The 16,544-nt window shown below is 34.9% G+C and overlaps 1 pseudogene; it reads right to left on the bottom strand.

Moving 5' to 3' along the window:
- Positions 1-852: 852 nt before the first annotated feature.
- On the bottom strand, positions 853-5,128 carry LOC122304455 (annotated as a pseudogene).
- Positions 5,129-16,544: the final 11,416 nt, after the last annotated feature.

Below are 16,544 nucleotides of genomic sequence, written 5' to 3'. Positions count from 1 at the left end.
TAATATTTTGCTAAAACACTAGAGAATGGGTATTAATATATTGCCACCAGAACTAGTTGTCCGAAACAAATATTTGTCATTACAGCATCCAATGGGGATAAATTGTTTGCCATATTATGTCCCACGATTGTAAACATAGCACATACCCTTTTCCGACTACTCGTTCCGACACTAAACATCTATTACCAATCAAACCATGTGGTGGAAAAAGGTGGAGTTTCACAATCACAACCCAAGTTGTGCCATAATAGGCACCACAAAGTTGGTCGGAATTATGTAACTGTAACCAGAAGATATAATTACATATATCTTTTTGCCACCATATTTTCCATGAACGGTCGCGTGGGAAACATATATATCCCGACCTAGCGTAAGTGTGGCAAAATAATTTAAGTTACCACAGTTAAAGAAATCCAAATAGCGTTTGCCACCACACCATACTAATTTTCCTACGAACTCACTTCGTGGTAAATATCAGTCTATTTCTACGAAATTTTTTAACCGTGACAAAATAATATTCCCCACTTATTATATGCCACCAACCTCCCACGAATGTAATTTGGTGGCATAAATGTTGTTGCGACTTAATGGTAGCCTTTTCTGACAACTCTCAACTATGGTAAAAAGCTGCTTTTGTTGTAGCACATAGATCAAATAGGAAAAGAAAAAGAAGAAAATGTACCGTAGTACCTCTTGTTCTTCAATGTGTACCTTATAAATCGGAAGACCAAGTCATACATACTGTCTGTCGCATTAATTGCTTGGCTACATATATGTATATATATATAATACTCATGCTGAAATTAATATGCATTTTAAATTTCACAAAAGTTAAATTAGAATATGATCATCTCATTTAATTTTCGGCTTAACCCATGTGGTTCCCACATCATCAGATGGTCCACTCCAAAATCCAAAGTCTTCATAAATATTGGTATCAATCTTGTTCTTTTCTTCATTGTCTTTGTAAGCTATGTCATCCTCATAATATACCTCTTGTTTAGTCCTCCCAACAACACCCTTGAGCAACTCCACCACCTGTATCATGCTAGGCTTTTTTTCTGGGCTGCGATCTGTGCATCTCAATGCAATCATGACAGCCGAGTTTAGTTGTTCTCTATCAAACTTGCCCTTCATCCTTGGGTCAGCAATATGATTTAGAGCACCCTTTTGGACATATGGCGTCGCCCATTGCAAAATATCACGCTTGACACCACCTGGGAGTTTTTCTAATGGCTTTTTCGCACTGATAATCTCTAACAATAAAATGCCAAAGCTATAGACATCACAGCTCTCGGAAACCTTTCCCCACATGGCGTATTCAGGAGCTAGATATCCTAGACTTCCCTTCAGTACTCTAGTAGTCAGATGACTAACACTGTCCGGTATTAGCTTTGCAAAACCAAATCAGCAACTTTTGCTTCAAACTCAGCGTCTAAGAGGACATTACTTGCCTTTATGTCTCGGTGAATTATATGAGGACTGGACTCGTGGTGCAAGTACCTTAACAATATTGAAACGAAGCATAAATATTACAAATTTAAGTACTTTGAACAGTTAATTTTTGGCTAATTTAATACATCAATAGAGTTTGGTTTTTAGTATAATTACACATACAATATACGTACGCGCGTACGTACATATAATTTATATATAGGTTGTCTTTATAATTTTTCTTTCAAAATAAAAAACATTCATTTTCAAGATCAGATAAAGTACAAAAAAAAAGAAGTATTAGTACTCAGGTTAATTAATACTCACGCTAAACCTTCTGCTGATCCCATGGCTATGCTCATCCTCCGAGGCCAATCTAGCAGACAATCTTCAGCGAGGTGACCAAGCTATGATTAGGCATGTAATCATAGACAATCAGCCTCTCATCCCCACCAGCATAAAACCCCCTCAAACCCAAGAGATTCTTATGCCTCACCCTTCCAAGAATTTCAACTTCCCCAGCAAACTCCATCTCTGTCTTTGCACTTATTGTTTTTAATCGTTTTACAGCAACCTGTAAGATAAATTAATCTGGGCAGTACTTCATTAATTTTCGTGAAAATTCCAAAAGGATACCCTGTAATTGTTTTACTTTTGCATGATCAACCACACCAAATCTTGCTTACATACAATTTAGCGCTTCAGAAACGTAAATATTTATAAATACAATGAAAGTAGACATCATTAGTACCTCAACGCCGTTACTTTTATTTTATTTTATTTTATTTTATTTTTTTTAAAAAGAGATGACCTACCTGTCCATGAGTGACCCATTCCCAATTTTATTAAAAAACCCTCACTTATAGCAGAGAAAAACCGTGGTTACAACCCAATGCGGGGGGTTACATAAAAACCCAAAACCCAGGAATCAAAAAATCAAAACCAACTAAAGAAACCAACAACTGATTACAAAAGCATACCTCATTTTGAAAGCCTCAAATATGGTAAGCCAATTCTATCCATACGAATGAGACTGCGCAACTGGCTAGGCAAGTCTTCCTTCTCATCAAACCAATCCCGAGTAAGGCCCCCAGCTCCCTGCTTAGCCAGAAAATCAGCCATAGCATTACCTTCACGAAAAACATGAGTTAGTCTATAATCCAAGCATGCAAGGCACGCACGAAGTTCATCCCAAAAATCCTCAAGATACCAAATATTATAGGCACCCTTAGTAACCCAGTTGACTAGAATTTGAGAATCAACCTCGATATAAACCTGTAAAAAACCATACCGACAGCACCTCCTCACACCTTCCAATAAGCCTTTCAATTCAGCATAATTATTGGAACCCTGACCTAAATCCATGGAGTAAGCTATACACAAATGACCACTGGTATCTCGAATAACACCCCCAGCACCAGACTGACCCGGGTTACCCAAGCTACTACCATCAGTATTAAGCTTCACCCAACCCTGCTGAGGCTTAATCCATTTCACCATAGTCACCTTCTTAGGTGGAGAAGGAGGGACCGGAATATCTAACCTCCGCAAAATATCACCATCTTGTTTAGCCAATCTCAACTGTTTTATAAACCCTTTAATAAGATGACAAATCCAATATTTAATACTGCTCCAAACCGATTCAGAGGTGTCGTCCTTCCCCTCAAGTCTAGCTTTGCAACGTCTAGCCCAGAGTTTCCAAGAAACTATAGATGGAATAAGACCAAAAATAATACGAGTATAAGAAGAGTTACCAACACGGCGAAACCAAAAATTGACCTGCTCCTGCCAAGTATTAAAAAAACCCATGTGCACACCCAAATGAATCGCAGCCAAGCGCCAAATTTGGATTGCAAACTCACCTGTACACAAAATATGATTAAGATCCTCAAGATGACCCACGGAACAACAATTGCATTTAGAGACGATGGGGATACCCACCAACCTGATCTTCCCATCCATTGCCAAACAATTATTAGTAGCTTTCCACATCATAATAGAAATTTTTTTAGAGAGAATAGCATGCCAGATCCAATGAGCCCAAAGTAAAACAGGCGCCCTTATCCTTATACAATCCCAAGCAGACTTAGTGTTAAAATTGCCAGCAATATCATTTTTCCAAACGAGGACATCTTGCCCTTCCTTACGAGTGGAGAAAAAATTCACCAACTCTGTAGCTTTCTGATTACCCACAAGCCTTTCCAAAAGAGGAATATCCCACCCATTATCAATACGACACTCTTTAATTTTCAGAAGAGGTTTATCAATAACCGGATAATGGTCACGCAGAGGACCATCATCATCCCAAGTATCATACCAAAAGGAAACATTACCATCTTTCACCAGCCACTGAGAATTATTTAAAATATTTGGGATACTTGTAGCAATCACCTTCCAAAATCGCGTACCTTTATTAGAATCCACAAGAGATAAATGCTTACCTCGCACATATTTTCCTCTGAAAAAGTCCGCCCATAAAGAGTTTCCCAGAAGCAATTTCCAGGCAAATTTCATATGTAGAGCTTTCTGAATATCACCAAAATCACGGAGACCAATCCCACCTTCCTGAATGGGTTTACAAATATGTCTCCAAGTAACCCATTTACGCTTACCTTTACCCGCAGTATTACCCCAGAAGAAAGAACTTAGAAGTCTATTCAACGCTACCAAGACCACATTAGGAACATGTAGAACCGCAAGCCAATGAGTAGCCATACTCGACAAAACATGCCTCAAGAGAATAGTTCTACCCCCAGCCGAAAGCAGTTTCATTTTCCACCCAGCAATTTTCCTTTTAACTTTCCCAAGTAAATCATCTAAATCAGAAGCCTTCAACCTACCAGTCACAATAGAGACCCCCAAGTACTTAAAAGGAAAAAAACCCTCTGAAAAACCAGTCATTTGAAGAATCCATCTTTTACGGAGAGCCGGAATGCGCTTAGAGAAATAGATCACACTTTTTTCCTTACTAAGGGCTTGGCCCGACCAATTCTCATAAAGCTTTAACATTTGAGTCAATCCTCTCATAGACCTTTTACCACCATTTGTAAATATAACAATATCATCAGCATACATGAGATGCGAAACAAGCGGAGTACTCCTAGCTTGAGAAAACTGCTCAATTTTACCATGATCAAAATAGCGTCTAAGAAGACGCGAAAGCACCTCCTGCATAATGATAAACAAATAAGGAGATAAAGGATCTCCTTGCCGAAGGCCACGAGAACCTTTAAAAAACCCCAGAGGAGTGCCATTCATCATGATCGAGTACCAAGGCAGAGAAATACAAGCCTTAATCAAATCACAAACTTGCGGAGAAAACCCAAAAGCATCCATAACATGAAGTAAGAGATTCCAATCCACTCTATCATATGCCTTGGACATATCCAATTTGATAACCACATTACCCCCGTTAATTTTCGACCCCAATAAACACTTCCGAACTCGCCTTCGCCAATCTTATTATCCTGATGGAAGTTGTTCGTTGCATGAAGTAGCTCTTTGAGAGAGTACATTTCCCATGGATAATCCCTATTAGTGCTTACACTAAAAATAACAAGATAATAAACTTAACTAGTTATTGAAGAAACCAACAGTTTAAGAATATATATATATATATATCGTTTATGTTTTTACGGTACCCGATCTGCGGTTGCTCTTCTTTGGAGATGCAACAAAAGCATCTGCAGATCATCTTTGTACACAATATATGACAAATAGAATCGATGTAGTACTGCAACGGTATATAGGGAGTGAGGATTGAAGAAAAGAACTGGCTGATTATGCAAGAAGAAAGCAATTATATCGGACACTTCAAAGCAAAAGGAAGGAGACTTACGGTGGAGACAAAAGGCAACCTTTTAAGTCAAGGAATTTTTTTTATTTAATGTCATTAACAAACTTAGGCTGTCCCTAAGAGTCCCTGAAGTTTATGTATTCTAGTTCTTGTTTTCTGTTTTTCTTGTAATCTATATTTTTCCATTGGAAATCATGTTTTTATTAGACATTCTTAAGGATTATTATAATCGCTTATATTATAAGTCGTAATTAGGTAGTAATATTATATTTACAATTAATATACATCATGTTCAATAGACAGTGACACCTTCATGTTTTGGGATTTTTAAATTTATATATAGCTAATCCGTCATGCATGCATGGTAATTATTAGCTGTACCCAATTCATTAATGATTTTTTTTTTTTTTTTTTCTCTCTAGAAAAAGAAGAAGAAGAAGAAGAGAGAAGACCATTCAAAGGCAAAGGGAATTACCACGTGAGCGAGAAACAAGAGGGATGTAATAGCTAAGACTATTTATATTGGAAGATTAAAAAAATGAAGTGATTTGTTGAATACTCTACCATTATAAATTGTTTGATATGAATTTTAGAACGTTACATGATGGATTACAGCAGTAGTATTAATTTGTATTGAAAAGCAAAAAATAAAAATAAAAAATAAAAAGTCCCTTATTTATTTATTTATTTGTCCCTTATTGATCTTCGTTTGGACCAATAGAACGTATACGCAGGCCCAGCTAAGTCAACGATGCATGTAATAGGCCGAAAACAGTACCATTGATAGGAAGGCCCATATTCCCCTCAAGAATAACTATTAATTTAGAACCTTAATTATGATCAACCACACCAATTGAAGAACAGTAGTTCTACCCTACTGATCACCCATACGTACATACTTCCACTTAATGCAATAATCTATGTATGATCATGGTATCCCAAGGACCCAAACCCCCTAGATCACGTGTGATCCTGATCATGCCAAACTAACTATAGAATCAGGTTAATTTATTTTCACACATATCATGACAACTTACCAAAAAAAATCATGTTATGAAACTGGATTGATTAATACCTTTCATTAATAAACTAATTTCTACGTACACAGCTCCCTCGGCGAAAGGAATCAAAGTTCTTAAGGTAACTATACCTGTTTGAATCCCCCCCCCCCCCCCCCCCCCTCCAAAAAAAAATACTAATGCTCGAGACAATTAAAAGAGCTAGCTAAAACTTAATTAGAATTCCTAAACGTACGCACGTTTCATCCACCTCCGGATCCCCTAGCTAAACAAGAATATTTAAGATACGTCATAATTAAAATTAACGAACCTCTTATACTAGTCCAAATGGAGAGGTAAACCAAACATATTATTACAGTAATTTTGTCCCTTATTTTCTACCACTCACTTTGTTCTCTTCACGTGGCATAACAGACGTGACTTATTAATACATATCTATACTAATATATAAAATGCGAATCGCTTAAGAACAATATTTTCGTTTAACATTTTTATTTCCAATTTTGTCCTTAGCTTTATTTGACAATTACGGTGATTTGCATTTTACTTTTATTCTACCGACAGTTATTTTGGTCTTTCTCCATTCCCACCAAGTGATTTAGCTTTTCCTGTTTTATTTCCAGTTTTGTCCTTTAATTTTATTGTCCAGTTTGTTGTCCTTGGTGTCATTTTGATTCGCCAACTTGATTTTAATGTCTTTTTACAATTAAAGCTTATCACTTTGTCTGATAAAATGCAATCGGATTAAAATTTAAATGTCAATATTTTTTTCATTGGACTTGCGAGATGTATGGAATGTCTCTGTATTGTTAGAAATCTAATAGATATTATTATTATTATCATCCCACTACGTTACTATTTTAGATGAAATATTATATAATATATATTATCATCATCTCACCCACTCCGACTCTCACCCACTAACCCAATGAAATCATTAGCAAATATATTAACATCATTCTATTAATTGTAAGCAAATCTCTCTAATTATGCACATGTTTTGCCGACAGATGTTTTATTCCTTTTACATTTATGATTTTTTACTTCTTCTTCAGCTCCCACCCATTTCTTACAAACCTCTCTCTCTCTCTCTCTCTCTCTCTCTCTCTCTCTCTCTCTCTCTCTCTCTCTCTCTCTCTCTCTCTCTCTCTTCATTTATTCCTCTTCACAAGATCTGCATCAACTTTTACCTCCTCCACGGCCGCTTTCTTCTTAGTCTTCTTCTATTTTCTTTCATTTTTGTGTTTTTTGTTACTTGAAGAATGATAAAAATTGTATAATTTTGATGCGATGGGCAAGTTTGATTTTTAGGAGCAGAAATTTGGGTCTCAGGCTTTGCCTCTGGCGACCGCTCTCTGGAGACGAGCTCAGTGTCGTCAGATTCAAGCACAAGTTTTATTTTTGTCAAACACAGTTCAAGATTCTGTTTTTTTTTTTTTTTCATTGTGCATGGCGAGTATTTTTTGTGTATTAATTTTATTGGTGTTTCAGACATGGGGTTTGGCTGATTCGCCACAATCAACGCTCTGGTCATCACTGGGCTCTAACCTTGGAAGCCCAGTTGGTCCATCTCAAGAACCATCGCCACCACCTACTCCTCTCATCTTTGGAGAAGACCGGCCCTTTTCGGATGGTAGCTACGATGTTGTTGGAAGGTTGGAGAAGATGAACCTAAGCAATTGCAAGATGCCCAAATACCTAGATGAAGGACTTCGAAGCATGCCATTCAAACCAAATGTTAGGTTAAACTCAAACCAAGCTCTCACTGATGATCAACTTCGTGCTATTTTTAAAAATTTCTAGTTTTTAGCTGTATACATGATCTTTTTAGACTTTTTGTTGCGAGTTAATTTGTATTTTTTTTGGTACTTTTTATAGTTCTCTAGACCGAAACAGCATGTTCCGACGCAACAATGCTCTCCGAATTGGGGAGGACAAGCTAAAATTTCTCAGCAACCCAAGCGAAGACAACATCCAGAGCAGTTTCAGAAGAAAGGTGGGTCTGTCGATGGAGGAAGGGCAACTCGTACAAACCCATGGATTTAGGCCCAGCAACAGGTAAGGTGTCACCAGCTCGATTGTTATTTTATAAAATTTGTGTTTCTCTTGAAAAGTCGAAACGAAAAATTAAATAATAATTTCATATATATAAGAAATAATAATACATTTTCACTCTAAAAACATAGTCCAAAGTACTCTATTAGGTCTCTCGGATAAGCTAATTCAATTCCTATTTTCAAATATCGCAAATTTTTTTATAACTATTAATTTGTCGGTTATTTGACACTCTCTGGTCTATGATAATTAATCATAGATAGATAGATTGTGGCTCTAAGTCAGGAGGGAAAGAGGAGAATCCAAAGTATCTTTACCTTAGATGAACATGATCCTCCACAACATTTTTATCTAAATATATTTTCTAAATTCATTAGTTTGTCTTCATATTTTCTCCCCCTTACTTGACTCGCTCTTTGTTTTTAATAGTTGGTAGATCCAATAGAAAATCGTTATAAAGATGAAGCAGCAAGAGCACAAGCAAGAAGAGATCTGCTCAACTCCATTGTGGATTATAGGAAGTCTGTTGATTCAATCCCACCCAAGGATCAAGAGGCAGTATGATATGAAATTGCCAATGATGACTATTACTAATCTCATGCTGTTTTGATGATGTTTTCAATGTTTTTAACTTTCCGTTATTTTCAGATCAATAATGAGTGCAATAAAGCAGAGAAATATTTCGCCATAGAATGGCAGTACCATTAACTTCATTTATTATTTTTTAATCATACCTTTATTTATTATTTATTTTATCAAACTTTTAATTATTTTCTTACAAAAGGTCCTTTCATTCATCATTCTTAATCGTGGGACACCCGGATAGTGTGCAGACTTTTAGTGAGAGAGTAGTTAGATTTGGTGAGGAAATGGGTGAGGCTGTCGGAAAGAATCCAAAACTGATTGGCGTGTTGAATTGAATATTGAAAATCGAGATTCAATACCTACTCCATTATTATTAAATACCAATAGTGTAATTGAATGATTGATTAATGGTGATTTTGGATAGGTTAGTAGGTGAGTCGCTTGGAGCTGGTGAATTTATTTTTTTACTCTCTTTTGCTTAGAGGTGGGGCCTAATATTAAAGGGCCACTTGGGGGATACCAACACAAAGTACACAAGGTTCAGTCATTAAATTTGTTATTTTGTCTTACTAAATATCTTGTTGAACTTAAACAGTAGGGTTTTAAACTTTTCTTCCACAACAAAAATGCACATGCATGCCGGATCCTACCGAAATACTATTGGGAGCGATATGAGAGAGAGAGAGAGAGAGAGAGAGAGAGAGAGAGAGAGAGAGAGAGTGAGAGAGAGAGAGAGTCTGAAGCTGTAAGGTTGAGAGAGAGAGAGACTGAGATAAAAAAATGTGGAAGAAGGTCGAAAGGAACACTATAAGGAAGAAAAGGAGAGGGAAGTCAGACAAAAAAAAATTATTTTTTAATCATACCTTTATTTATTATTTATTTTATCAAACTTTTAATTATTTCCTTACAAAAAGTCATTTCATTCATCTTTCTCAATAGCTAATCGTGGGACACCTGGAGAGTGTGGAGACTTTTAGTAGGAGAGTAGTTAGATTTGGTGAGATAAAATAAATTATGCACATGATTTCGGGTGAGAGTTGAGACAAAAGAGATGGTGACATTCGAGAGTGTGGAGAACTTTTAGTGGCAGAGTAGCTAGATTTGGTGAGAAAATGGGTGAGGCTGTCGGGAAAGAATCTGCCGTGAGAATCGAGACTCAATACCTACTCCATTATTATTAATAATAATACCTAATCCATCTCTCCTTAATGGAAATTGCTGTCAGTTATGTTTTTGTCGACTTTCCTCTCTTTTTCTTTCTTTAACCTTGAAGTTCAAGCACAACTTTCATTTTTCATTTTTTTATTTTTGCAATTCTTTACTCAGGATTTTATCATCTTTAATCAATCATAATTAATGTTTTTATATTTTTTTTGTCAAGACTAAATACCAATAGTGTAATTGAATGATTGATTAATGGTGATTTTGGATGGGTTAGTGGGTGAGAGTCGCTTGGAGTTGGTGAATTTATTTTTTAATTCTCTTTTCTTTAGAGGCGGGGCCTAATATTAAAGGGTCACTCGGGAATACCAACACAAAGTACACAAGGTTCAGTCATTAAATTTGTTATTTTGTTTTACTAAATATCTTGTTGAACTTAAACAGTAGGATTTTAAACTTTTTTTCCACAACAAAAATGCACATGCATGCCGGACCCTACCGAAATACTATTGGGAGCGATATGAGAGACGTCATTAGAAAAGAAAGGCTCTCTCATAGTATTATCTATTGTTACTTACACAGTGCGAAGTGGGGCTAATCGACATCACCTCTATCCACGAGCAAACATTTTCTTAGATGCCTCACCATGCCAAAAAGTCAACAGAAAGACTCAAAAGTCTCCACAATATTTCACGAGGACGTGGATATGTGTGTGCAATTGTGCATGGAATATGTTGCGTGGGTTGGAATAATGATACGCTATTCTTGCACGTTTTTGGAGCCTGTGAAAAAAAAAGGGGGCTGGGGCCCAGGACCAAGCAATAATTTAGAGAATAATTATTTATTAATATCGGTGGGTCTCGCCTGTTTGCACTGAATTCCAATTTTACATTTTGTGATTCCGAAATTAATTAATTAACTAATAAAAAAATGCAATTAAAATATAAAATACTGAAGTAGTATTTTTGGCTTTGTCTGTGTCAAACGTATTGAATTTATCAAATCTAAGGCTTAATTATTATTATTTAAAAAAAATAAATAACTAAAAAAATAAATAATGAACCAATGCCACAAAAAGCCATAAGACTTTTCATATGCCCCAGGCCATCTTATTTAAGTGATCACATGTTTTGCTCCGGCCACGAGCTTTGTTTTTTTTTTTTTTCTGAAGGAAATATACTACTATTAAAAAACTAAAAATAATACAGCTAAGTACTATTCTATTTGTTAGTTTTAAAAAATAAAGATAGACAATTTCAGAAAATATAATGAACGGGTAGCATAATGTATTAAATATGATGTTATATCATGTTGATGGTGTTACGAGTAGAGTAGTTAATCTAACAATGTAACAGGTCGAAGACAGACTTAGTCGAGCATCCAAACAAGTCGTAATTCACAAAAAAACAAAACCGAAAACCGTTTTAAGGACGACTGGTTTTCATTTGGTGGGACAGAATCTATTTCTCAGCACAAATATATTGCATGTGGGTTTCTCTTGTGTGTATTGTCACGTACACAAACCTCTCACATTCCTCTAACGAAATAAAAGTAAGAAAAATATAGTTACAAGCATAATTGTGCACTAATCTGTACACCAATGTGATGTGATTGATCAAAAAGTGGATTTTATTGAAAACAGTGTTAATTTAAATTTGAAGTATGAATGAATCAGTATTGGTACACAGATTAGTACGCGACTGTGCTTGTATATAGCAAACTCATAAAAGTATTCCCCATTGACCCACCCCGACTCCTATCATTTCGCTCCTCACCTTCTCTTTCCTCTCACTTCTTTTCTCTACTTTTTTTTACCCTATCTCATAGGGTTTTCATGTCCTGGTAGTTTTGTTACTCTCATGAACTCCTGGCCTAAAGCTCTGTACAAAGAGATTTTGGCCGTTGTCTTCTTTGGGTTTCTCTTTTTTGTTCTCTTTGGAGGGTTTTCTAGTAAAAAACGGTGCGGATTCGACCTCCTGTGATTTTTTCAGCCGTACCCATGTCTAAGATCTTCGATTTTAGTGATAAACTCTCAATTGCCTTAGAAAAACATAAGCGATATACTTTAAATGTTCTTGTAAATACCATAGTTAGTAGAGAATTTATCAAAATTAAGCCGTTAACCTCTCTCTCTCTCTCTCTCTCTCTCTCTCTCTCTCTCTAATAACAAAAGCAGTGGTCCTCTGTTTTAGACTAGACAACTTTGATCCGTAGGATTTTTACAGGTCTTCTGTAACTGTCAGGCGCCGCATAGCTATGACACTATATTGCTCTTCTGTAGTTGTCAGGCGCCGCAGCCATGATACTACATCGCTCTTGTCTCTTGTAGAGAAATACTTCACGAGAGATGATTCGTCATAATTTTCTCTATAAAAGAATTATTCAGTTCATCTTTTTTCGCATCTCATCTTCTTCACTTTTTTGAAATCAGTCTACATTCTTACTCTGCAATCTCTTTCTGCTTTCTCATTTTGCAATGGCTCATCAATCTTCTCATTACCAATATATGAGGTATTCTGCACCTCGTTCACCAGTTGTTTCTGCTTCTTCCGTAGGTACTATAATGCAATCCAATAATGATCTGACTAATAAGTCAGATGATGAAATTATCTACGAGCTTGTGAGTCTCGACACCCGATACTCATTAACCATTGTCGCATATTCTTGGCGACTACAATCCAGGACTGGTGGGGTTGACAAACTCCACGAGAATATTTCTATCCTTCAGCGGCTTCTTCTGGAGTCCAACATGAAGATAGAAGCACTAAAGCGAGATAATAGAGATTTAAAATCTTTGCTTAAATCTTCTTTTCGAGTGGCTACTCCTTTAGATAGGAAAGGCATGCAGATTTTTGAAGAGCAAGAGCGTTTAAAGATTGAGGCGAAGAGCCTCAAATTTCTGTAATTTTGCTTTGAGATAATAAAATAATACTTCACAAATATTCATATTTGTATTTCTATCTTCTGGTAGATCTTCTATGTGTTCCATTTTATTTCTCCTTTAATAATGCACACTTCTTACAAAATCGTAATATGAATCTGAAATACTAATTGTATTTAACAGATGATATTTCAGATCTAATAATTTCATTCATCTCCTCCTTGAATGTTCTCTAAATCCCAATTGAAGCTTCTCATTTTACAAATTTTTTAGTTACAGTTCACTTGTAAAATCTTTGCTTGTTATTTGAAAAAATTCCAGGGGATCAAGATATCAACAATCATGACAGTGCTGCTACTCTCCTTCTAAACAGGTTGATTCACATGAATTATAACCTCAGTTGTTTCAGTATACTTAATGAAATGTACTTATTTCTTCAGTTTTTTATTTTATGGCATTTCATAAGTTTGAATTTGATGATATACGAAAACTTGCTGCTGAGCTTTGTGGTCGCATTCACCCCCAAGTATCAACAATTGTGCCCAACCTTGTTATTAGTGCATCTTATTTGGCTTATGTTTGAGACTGTTTGATTATTTGATTATGTTTTTTTTTCTTTTTTCTTTTTTCTTTTTTAAAAGTTTCTGAATTGATGTAATTGGTGTTGGTTTTACTTTCTGGAAGCAATTATTGGTTTCTCATTTCTGCTTGTAGTTTTAATTGCGTGTCTTCTCATTTTCATGTTCAAATACTTTTTGACTCTGCCTTTTGATTTGTTAGGTTCTATTTCCAATTCTTTGCACCGAGTTAGAGCATGTAGCAGCTCTCAGGATATACTGAAGATAAAAGTTTGTTTGTTTTCAGTTTGCACTTCCCTTATGGTAATAATCTTATGATATCAATATATTTTAATGTGATCATGAAGTACTGCTTTTCTTGATTACTTTGATCCAAAGCGTCATCAATAATAATTATGCCACAGCTAATGTAAAGGTTTTTTCTGCATTGTAGATCAGAGGCAGAGATTCAGTTACCCATCCTTTCGTGTTCAAAATTAGGAAGACGCTAGAAACCATGCTCCTATGGCCTTCACTGAATGGGGATGAAACTACATGCCTGATTACTTTTTTTTTTTCCATATTTTTCTACTGGTTACTCTTATCTCTATGCAAGTAATGGCTGTAAGTATTTTCTCCCCTTAGTTTCCAAAGCACAACATGGATGCATTGATTGTCTAGCAATGATGATATGTGCTGAATTCAAAACTCCAGAATCATTTGCCTCCACCTCAGAGAAGATTACGATTCCTGGAAAGAAAGATTGTACCAGTTAGTTTCATATCCTTATTATGAACATAAATATTGATCCATATAAATATGCAATTAATCATGCATATCCAATCAATCTTAACTAAGCTTAACAATATAGTGGTCTTCAAAATATATCAGGAATGACATTTGCTCTATATGTTCTTGGGACATCAGTGTCTGTCTCTCCAGAAGTGACTACATACACTTGAGTTGGCACTGGAGGTCGTGGCTTTGGTTTGAGATCTCTGTTGGTCAATATAGACAAATACGGTTATAATAAAGCATAAGGTTTTGTATTAGTGTTGTTGGGCGCTGTAGTTTGAATAATGGGAAATAATTTTCAGATAGATCTGAGTTTTTTTTATGCATGGTAATTTAGAGTTGTATATTCATGGTGTGAACATGCGTCAAACAAACTAAACATTTTTTTTTTAATCTCATCAATAAAAAAGTTTGTTTTTACTATCTTAGCATGCTTTTGTTGAATTTTTTTAGTGCAACTGGGTTTGAAGAAACTGGTTTATCATTAAAAGTCATATGTAAAAGGTAGCTTCCATTTAATTGTTCTCAAATTTTAAAATTGTTTTTGTTACAATTCAAAAGTAGCTCTCTTATTCGTTTCTGAGACCAGTATAGGTGTTAGGAATGATATTGACTGGTTATGCGAGCCTCTAAATGATTATCAAACTAAACATTGATCTGTTTGAATTGAGTAAATATATCCACAAATTAATTGACTAAATATTGATCTGTTTGAACTGTGACCCATTGCATCACATATATATTTCCAGTGTTGAGTTTTTTTAAATTTCTTTTACGTGTTAAAAAAAATGCAAATAGATATCTATAAAAATTTATATACCAATATTGTAGTAGTACTTGTTATACTCTACAAAACGATATAACAAGTTGACTAACCAAAATTCTTTAAACTTCTATTGCATACCTCCACAACATTTAACGCTTAATGATTTTTTGATCTAACAAAAATTTTTAGATTTCTTTTATTAATATTTATTTTATCAACATAATGTCAAGTTATACAATTTTTATTTTCATCATTCTCTTTGATTAAGAACCAAATTTATGCCCCACCAGGCAAACGTCTGAAGGACGTTACGTTCCCTAGTATATATATATATATATATATATATATATGTCAAAACAAAACAACACTCGAAAATATAAAAAAATGGAAACTAAAACTTTAGGTTGCCTCTACTTTTTGTGTTTGTGTTTTTAATAAGCCCTGTGTGGTGCCACATCAAGTGGGCAGGCCGGCTCTTCCATTAGACAATTTAGGCAATTGCCTAAGGTCCCTAGTAGAAGAAGGTCCAAAAAAAATAATTTAAATATTATAATTTTTTAAAAAGAAAAAAAATACCTAATTAAAAAAATTAATTAATTCAATGAAAGAACATCAAAAGTTTTAAATAGATATTATATCATTATTAGTTTTAAAAGTATCCCACATAATAATTATTTCAGTTACTCTCATTCTAAGAATACACTTCTTTTTTGTTATTAGTAATTTAGTATATAATGTAAAAATCATAAATAACAAAATCTAATTTGTGAGTGTTCATAAAATTTTTGTATAATCCTTTGAAGAGGCAAGGGCCCACTTTTTCCCAAATGTATAGGTTGTTTATAGAGCTTTATTGATAATAATGATTATAATTACTTTTAGGGCTTGTTTGAATACCAAGAATATATCAAAATATCTGTGAATAGGAGTGAAATAGTTTAAATTAAGATATTTTATTAGATTTTGAGAAATGAGAGAGAAAAAATTGAATTTGAGAATACCTAAAAAGAGTTGTGTTCCTTAACAGGCCCTAAAAGTCTAAAGCACATATTGTAAAACTAGATTTAATAAAATCCTTTTTAAATAAAAAATTTTCTAAGAAAGTTAGTTATCAGTTGAAAAGATGGTATAAAATCTTAATCAGCAATTTTACTTTACAAAACTATAGGTGTTATTTTTAAATAAAAATGTAATGTAAAAATAAAAATAAATTTATTGAATTTTGTTTAAAAAAAAAAAAAAGCCTCATTCAAAATTTTAGCCTTAGGTCCGAAACGAGCTGGTTTTGCAAGTGTGCAAAGTGAGTGATATAAATTAGGAAACATAGTAGGCGCCACTAGCATCTCTCACGTACACTCAGTACTACTCGTGTTGGAGCATGGCCGAAGCAAGGCAAGATACTTCTTCGAACTTACAACCTTTGTTTCGCTGATCCCATCTAAATTATCACGAGAACTAAAATATCAAATTGACCACCCTTGACCGGGAATTTGCA

The sequence above is a fragment of the Carya illinoinensis genome, chromosome 3 (genome assembly GCF_018687715.1).
Source record: "Carya illinoinensis cultivar Pawnee chromosome 3, C.illinoinensisPawnee_v1, whole genome shotgun sequence".
NCBI classification, from domain to species: domain Eukaryota; kingdom Viridiplantae; phylum Streptophyta; class Magnoliopsida; order Fagales; family Juglandaceae; genus Carya; species Carya illinoinensis.
The sequence above is the reverse complement of the archived record's forward strand: the minus strand, read 5'-3'. Positions and strand labels throughout refer to the sequence as shown.